This window comes from Lagenorhynchus albirostris, chromosome 6 (genome assembly GCF_949774975.1).
Source record: "Lagenorhynchus albirostris chromosome 6, mLagAlb1.1, whole genome shotgun sequence".
Lineage (NCBI taxonomy): Eukaryota > Metazoa > Chordata > Mammalia > Artiodactyla > Delphinidae > Lagenorhynchus > Lagenorhynchus albirostris.
In genome coordinates, this window is record NC_083100.1 from 27,401,056 (window position 1) to 27,409,861 (window position 8,806).

The window sequence follows — 8,806 nt, forward strand, 5'->3', positions numbered from 1 at the left end:
TATGGAGCATCAAAGTATAATTTTAAATTTTCTATAAATCAACTGATTATATAACAATTTATCTCAACTATAGAAAATGGCATAAACATAAGGCTAACTCTGTGATTATTACACACATACACACCCCCACACACACACATACACACAAATACCACCATGCTAGCCCTTTGTGAAACACAAGGTAGACAAATTTGGTGGACTAAGAAGTTGTTATAGGTGTTATGACTCCATATTCTTGTCCACTGAGCAAAGAAATTGTATGCTACAGATTGCAGATTTTTGTTTGAACAATATAAGTATGTGTAGTAAATTACAGAATCAGATCTTTTCCTAGCTATATTAGATGACATTAACATAAAAAGAATGCATAGCTGAATCCTAAAAACTTTTTTTTTGCTTATTTGTTTTCAAAGTGGGCCAAAGGAATGTGGTCTCATAAACACCAGAAAAATATGCAACATATTGTTTAAAATACTGTTCTGCTCAAAAATGTATACTCTAAAGGAAAGATTAAATTACAATTTTGAGAGGCACAATACCCAAATAAAATAATACAGTTTCAAAGCTGAGCATTATTTAATCGTGCTGCTTTCTAGCCAATAAAATTAGAAAACATTTTCTCATACCAATTTATTATATAATTTCACTGCTGTCCATTAACAACATAATACAGTATGTTGCAATTGTTACAATACAACATGGCCAACTACAAATCCATTAATACCTAAAGTAATGTTATATAAAGGGTTCATATTGGCATGATTATTCTATCTCAAACTAAAAGAGCTTGTTTGTATATTTACTTATAAGTTAGCTTTAAATATAAGAGAGCTAGATATTTAAGCAATGAAATATACTCGTGAATATTCAAGTACTGTGTTTTATGATCATTTTGAGATGGATTCAAGATGGCTAATGCTGATGCTGTACAGAGCAATGTAACTAGGAATATTTCATTTAAAATTAAATTAATGTAGTTCAACTTAGGTGAACATCAGTGTAGTTAGCTAGCATAAAACGAAGACAGTGGACTGCCTGACACATAATGATTTTACCAATCAATTCAATTTTAAAAAACAGTCAAACCATTTTATTTGATGTCAGGTGAATAAAATAACAAAATACAGTTGGCTAATCAAATTTTTCATTTTGAAAGCAATAAGTTGTAGTACAGGTGTACCATATTTTTCTTTTTTTAACTAATTTGAAGAAGGCTGGAAAGGACACAGTTGGGATAAGCAATTGTCTATAAGATAAGGGAGTCAGAGTCAACTTGGGTACAAATAATGGGAAGAAACAAGGTAGTAACTTTTCTTCCTGGTTCAGAAAGGCCTTCTAGAGGAAGGAAGCACGATCAAAGACTGGTATACAAGGAAAAGATTGTTCAATGCTAGAGAATATAAAAGTCAAGATCAAAGAAGGGGCCAAGATAGGGATGGAGCCCTGAGAAGGAGAAATTGGCATAAAATTGCATGTTAAATGAGAAATATAGATATAATGGAAAATAAACTGCAAGAAAAACAGCAGGCTATGTTTGCATTTTCTAATGATCAGTGATTTTTTTTTTTTTGCCAATACAAATTGAAAGGAGGGAGCAAAGGAAGAAAAGGAGAAAGGAAGGAAGGGAAAGATAGTGAGGGAGAAGAAAGGAAGAAAAGAAGAAAGCAAGAGGAAAGTCAAGTTGTGTGATCTTAGTTAAATTATTTTCTCTAAAAGGCCTATTAACATAACAAAAAGCAAAACATAAGAGTTGTCCCCTTTGGTGTATATTAATAAAAAACAAATTGTTTAAAACTTTCTTTAAAATCCACAATATAAATTTAACAACTGACTGAAAAAGGAAATCCTGAGCTCTGTCTTAACTTCCACAGAATTTCACTAAAATGTCTATGTAAAACGTATCACAGTTAAAAAGTATCACCACTCAAAGAGTTTACCTCTCTTGAACAGGAAAGACTAAGTTCAAAGATTACATTCACAGTGTTTCTCATAAAAAGTCAACTAATTGTGTTCATATTGTTTTAAAATTTTTAATTCACTATAGAATTTCTTCCAATAAGCATCCTGTATAAATATTACAAGAAAACACCTATGGCCTTAGTTCAAAGTAATGGCAGGGGAGGGATTCAAACAAAATATTATGTTGAGGTAGAAAAACAAAACAGATTTTTTCCCTCTTCACCCACTTAGACAAAGGCTCATCTCCAGCCTAAACGTAGCTGAGAATTTGCTTTCATTCCTCATCATCATCATTCCTCATCTCCCTCTACCCCCACCTACTCACCCAAACTTTCTCACAGACCCTCTCTCATGATTCTGGCCCTTCGTGTGCCACTTCTTACTTTGTAGTTCTTTAACTGCTTTGGTGCCTGGAATCAATTACTGGGACTAATAATTTCTTGAGACACCAAAAGTTGCTTAGAATAATCTGAATGAGATTTTCATGTGCTGTCCAGCATTTAACGATCTGACCTTCTACAGCTGATTCAGCTGATTGGCTGAAGTATTTGAGATACTTAGTACTTCCATTGTGTGTCAGAGATGTTATATTTACAATTCCCTAGTTTATATATACAAATATTTATATAATTATATAGAGAGAATACATATATGGAAAAAGAAGGATATACAGGGTGTACATTAGGACATTTACATAACTGATACATAAAAGCTTGTCTTTGAGGTGTTGGGACATTACCCTGCCCAAGTGCAGTCCCTCGCACTTATGTATCATATCTGAAACACAATAGCTGCTCATTTAAATGTTACTTCTTAGTTATTCCCCATTACAAAAGAAACAAATCCCTCTAACTTTATTTTTAAGATTTATTTTTTGACATCTTTATTGGAGTATAATTGCTTTACATTGTTGTATAAGTTTCTTAAAGCCAGAAGCCCTGTAGTATTTTTTGTGTCTCTATACATAGTCCCCAGTACAATATTCTGCATCCAGTAGAAACTTAAGAGATACATAATAAATTAAATAAATAAATCAATCAGAATAAATACTCTCCTAAATGAAAAGTAAAGGCTAAATTTGTATTGAGAGTAACAGTATTGAAGACAAAATGCCTAGAGAAGTCTAACATTCAAATATGAGATTTAAAAGAATGGAATGAAAAGAGAGGGAAGAAAATCAGTAAAATGATCAAAATACTGCTCACACATAAGAAGGTCTAGATTGAGCAGATCAAGGCAATGGCATTAAGAAAGGCATAGGGAGAACTAAAGTAGAAAAAGAACAGACATATCTGAGAGAATCAGATATGACTCAAAGAGCGTAACAGCATCTTTACCTGATGTTTGAGACATAAGAGTTTATGACTGTTCCAGAATGTTATCTTTGGATAACTTCTACTAATGCATTACTAATAACTTACCTAAATGACTATTTTTAGCATTAAGGGATATGGTATTGACTTGGGGGTGGTGTTATCATCCACTGTAACTGTTATTTCAGAGTCTTTATCTTAATCTGTCAAGAGGAAATTAAGCATTGAAAGGAATTCATTAACCAAAGTGATCAACTTGAATACTAAAATCCCCAAGTTGGTTTCATATGGTCAGTCTTATGGGGACATCAATGAATATTTTAAGTATCCACATATTGTCATGTATACATCTAAGCAAACGTTGTAACTATTTCATTTTAAAGTCCAACAGTGCAACTCCATTTTTCAAAAGCGTAACAATCCAGTCTATTATCTAGTTGCTAGTAAAATTTGACAAAAAAATGGATGTCATAAGAAAACATGCAAAAATACACCAACAAGCATTTTTCTTCCTTCTCCCTTCTGATGTTTAGAAAATTTGCAAATCGATTTAAGCCCAAAGTGGTAAAGGAATGAAATCATTCCTTCGGGTATGCTGTGCCAAGTTTCATTTCTGGTTGCATACTTATGACCAAGTTCAAGATCCTTGAAAAGAAATCCATAAAAGAGAAAATATCCCTTTAACCTCAGCAGAGCAACACAGTAGAGGCTGCTATGGGAGGAGAAAGGCATCTGCCTTGAGATGGGTGTGCTCCTGGTGTTTGGTTTCCACTGAGAGGATGCCTGCTCTCTCAATGAATCTGAAGTAGCTACTAGGATGAGGTAATGGCTGTGCTGGTTTCACTGGGTCATGCTCTCTCCGCACATTTTTTCTCCTTCTCCTCCCTGAGGAGGTGCTGTAAACAAGTCATCCTCGGAGAGTTGCTACAGAGAATTAACAAATCCTAAATTTGAAATTCCTGAGGACACTGGCTCTACTTTTGATAGTCTAGACAATAACTAGAAGCTGAAAGCAGCACTGACAGTCACAAAGAAACAGGTTACTTGATGGGGGCAAGGGAAATGAAAAGAGATGGGAAACAAAGAAAATGAAAATTCATGTATTTAAAATACTATTTTTTTTAAAAAAAGGAAGCTCAATTTTTAAATTGCTTAGATCTCCAGATGTATGTTAAGCAAATTTCTGCTTATGGGTAAAATAAAAACAACAACAAAAAGAATTTTGGAAATTAAATAACATTATAGCATATTGTGAAATACTAAAATTAAATAAACCACGGACAGATAAACAGCAATGTACCACTGATCCTAAAGGCACAATAGCTCTGATCACATGCAAATCGTGATTCCAGATGTAAACCTACGATAACCAGATGAAATTACCAGGAAAGCAATGTAAAATCACACACACAAGCATGCACAGGCGTATGGTGGTACACACCACATACATACACACGCAAATGTAACACTTTTTACTGAAAAACAAAAATGCCTTTCACCTTTCCTTAAGAAGGAAATGCTTTTGTGCATGAAGAGGGGGTGACTGAAATGCCCATGATTTTTTACAGATTCATAAAGATTTCTACCAAAATATGTAGACACCAATTGCCCAGTTAAATGGGTGTTTTGAGTCACATTCAAGTGAAAGGCTATAATCTTCCTCCTGGGCATTCTCAAGAGCTTTTATTTATTTAATCTATTTTCATTGCCAAAAAAATTATAATTGCCCACAGTGAAATGACAGGGTTACAGAGCTATGCTTTATGCTAGGCTGGTACCTGCAGCTCAAGCATGGGACATTTTGCATAATGTGGCTCACATAAAAGGCTTTGTTCTCCATCGCCTCACTGAGGCTGCAAACCTCAATTTCAGTTAGCAGTCATTTCCTCTCCCAGACCGATCATTTTAAAATAAATTATATTTTTAACATTTAAGTTAGTACCTTACGGATATTCATTAATCCTTTTGCCTCACATCCAAAATTATATACCACCCAACAACATATATTTGTTTTGCACTACAAATTTCATTCACCCCATAATCCCAAGCCTTCAAGGATAAATATTTAAAGATTCATCTTTAATTATCCACTCCCTTTTTCAACATTAGGTATATAGTGTATTATATATGCAAATGTGTTTATGTGTGTGTGTGTATGTGGTGTGTACCACCATACCCCTGTGCATGCTTGTGTGTGTGTGAGAGCATTTAAACAAAAACCCTTCACATCGAGTCAGTTTTAAAGGGTCTATGTGCTGGAAGCATTATGCTAAGGGCTTACAGCTGATGGCACACAGCAATTGTTACAAACGGGCTTGTTGCTAATAAAGCTTTTTTTACTTTCTGACAAAACCCTGAAACCCTGATGCTAGGCAATATAACATCCATTTCCAGTTTTCAAGGATTTTTTTTCTGACCCCATCCGTTTTACTACCCCCTCCCCCCTACACACACCCAAACACACACATCCCCACTCCTGGCTCCTCTCACACACTCCTTCTTTAAATTTCCATCCTTAAACAAAAGAAGAGGCTGGGGAAGAAAGGCATCTAGCGCTGCAGCCCCCAAAGCACCTTTTAAGAAGAAAAAGAAAACAGATGCACTGTATATGCTGCTTCCCACCCCCATCGTTTAAAAAGAGACTACGTGGACGCTCAAGCTCACCCAGACTCATTTTTTCGTGTCCCGCCCTCCAACAAGACCAGACATTAATTTTTCATTTTCCTAAAATTATAAATATGCATCAATCTTGCTCTTCCAAGCTGTTTCTGAGAGAATTACAGGGAAAATGATGTCAAATTGACAAGGCTTCTCTAACTTACTCATTCGTCAGTGTGCAGTTCTCTGCAGTTAGATGGACAAAAAAACCAAACAAACAAAAAACAAAAAAAAACCCCAGAAAACAAAAAACCTCTATCTCGAAATTCTTTTACAAGGATATCTCTCAAGACAGATATCCTAACCCGACGTAAATTCCCGGGCGTTTCAAAGTGGTACTTACCGAGGTCACACACCCTTCTACAAATCTAGAACACAGGTAGCAGCCCTGGTCCCCTGCTGCGTAGTAGTGACACCTAGAGAGGCCGGGCCTGAAGCTTCCGCCAGCTGGAAGGCTGGACAGCTCGGCCAACCTGTGCCTGCTTCCAAGGCACAGAGGACGAGACAACCCCTCCCCATTCCCATTCCTTTCCTGGACTCCTTCTCCCTCTACGCGGTGGGCGAGGCAGGAGAAAGAAAAGCACCCTATACAGAGGTGGGGACGGCTCTCTTACCTGGGCGCAGAAACTGGATGCACCCGCGGTCGTCGCTGCCACCGTTCAGGGACCTGAGGACCTAACGTCCTCCGGAGAAGGAGCAGAGGGGGGGACGGGGCAGGGGAAGAAGGATAAAGAAAAGAAAGAAGCGGAGGGGAAGAAAAGAAAGAGAGGAGGAGGAGGAGGATGCTGTCGCCGCGGCGCCCGAGAGCCCGCGCAGCCGGAGCGCCCGGCCCAGTCTGAGCGTCGCCCTGGCCGCCGGCTCCCCGCGCGGCCACCCCGCCCTCTTCAGGCCCCGCCTCCCGCCCCCCACAAGCCCCGCCCGATCGGCGGCCGGGTCGGCGGCGGGGGCGGGGCTGGGGCGGGCACAGCCGCAGCGTCCCGTAGGGGAGCGCGACCGCCCCGCCTTTCGCCGCTGCCAGCCAGCCGCCAGGCGGGAACCGCGAGAGTGGCAGCCTCAGCGCGCCGGCCAAACCCGGGCCACTTTGGGCCTGGGACCATGGGGCCCTCTTTAGAGAATCCCTCCACCCTCACCGCCCACCTCCGCCACCAGAAGCTGTGTGAGACCAGCATCCTCGGGACAGAGGGACCCAGCGAACCTTCTTTTCCGACGTCCTTGGTAAACTCAGGGGAGCGTCAGCTTTAGTATCTCAAGGAGGAGTGCCCCATAGACGCCCCTCCTTTCCCTGCTCCATCACTGTGAGGCTGGGGTTCGGTTACCCCTCAGTGGCGAGGGCTCACTGGCCTTTCCTCCACAAACCTCCGGACAGCTGCTTCCAGAAAAGATAGGAAAATTAGGGAGAGCATGAGGACAGAGAACAACGTTTGTCAATACTAAAGGAACAATGGTTGAGGGTTTAGAGAATTACTAGACCTCTTCCGTCACTAATCAGATTTGTTCATTCATTTATTCGTTCAACAAATGTGTATTAAATCTGCTGTGTCAGGCACTGTTCTAGGCACTATGGAAACATCAGTGAATAAAACAGAACGCCCCTCCCCCCCAAAAAAAATCCCTGCCTTTTTGGATATTACATTCTAGAGACCCAGGTGTATGATCCAGAGTCAATTCATTTCATCTAAATCTCATGTATGACTGTGTCAAATGAGGATTAAAATATGTCATCCCTACTCCTATGGCATATTTAATATGAAGATATAATTAGATAATAAGAAGAGTCTGTGAAGAATATGAAGCACAGAAAACATTGACCTTGAAATGTCACCATTTAAAAGAATTACCTGTTAAATACTTTTGAAAGAGATGTGTCCAACTGAGAAAACAGATGATTGTTTACCATGGAATCTTCATAATCATAGAACATCACTTCATTGTAAGTAAGAGAGGTAAGATGCAACTTAGAATTGTTTCAAGCTTCTATATGGAGTACTAACAAGGTGTTTTTAAGATTACCAAGATAATGGGGTATGGTCTGTGCAGTTTCAACAGTAGCTATAATTTGGTTTTGTCACTTAAATTATCCATAGAATTATAAAACCATAGAACATTAGAGTTGATTTCTCAGACATTTGGTCCACTTCCCTCAATTTTCAGATTGAAAAAGAGACCTAATGATGGGACACTGTAAAGATTAGAGACCATAACAGAACAAAGTCTGAAACCCTGGTCTCCAAAATCATACCCCACGCTCTGAGTATTGTTTCCCTCTGTCCAGTTTCACCCCACATCCCAGTGCTCGAAGTGAGATTGGAAGTATCAGGGCATACCAAGTAACAGAGAGGTTGGAGGATTTAGGGCTCCTCCTCCGAAAGTGACCCAATTGAGAAGAAGGAGGTCTTAGGGGACTATGAAATGATATGGTTGGAAAGAAGGAGTAAGAATCCTGCTAGAGTGTTAGCAGTTGACATTCTTGACCTGGCACACAGCTACAGATGCTCATTGAGAGTATATCTTCAATCCTGTATAGTCCTATTATTGAGTATTTCTCAGTTCCTATTAGTTCCGTGCTATTTGACACAACAATAAAGTTCTAAGGTGTTGTTGCTCTTTCTGCCTTCCTTCATTTCAGGTAGAACTCCCCTGGGTCTGCATCAACTTTGAGTTTAAAGTAAAAAGATATTGTGTTCCAGCATTGAACACAATCCTGCCCAACCTCATTGTCTGCAAACCAAAATATTTCTTTGATTACTTTAGTTTTACTGTTAGTTTTGAAGTCGGGTATTGTCAGGTCCTACAGTTTTACTCTTCTTTTTCAAAATTCTTTTGAATCATCTAGTACTTTGCATTTTTGCATAAGTTTTGGGGCCTTGTCAATTTCT

At 38.9% G+C, this 8,806-nt stretch overlaps 1 protein-coding gene across 3 annotated transcripts in view; it reads right to left on the reverse strand.

The window, feature by feature from the left end:
- The window catches only part of MAP2 (microtubule associated protein 2), a 273,363-nt gene extending 266,694 nt beyond the window's left edge, over window positions 1-6,669 (reverse strand). For all 3 annotated transcript variants that reach the window (XM_060151314.1, XM_060151313.1, XM_060151312.1), the window contains exon 1: window positions 6,545-6,669. The gene's annotated coding sequence lies outside the window, so the exon portion shown is untranslated. The remainder of the gene's footprint in view (window positions 1-6,544) is intronic.
- Between the last annotated feature and the right edge of the window lie 2,137 nt (window positions 6,670-8,806).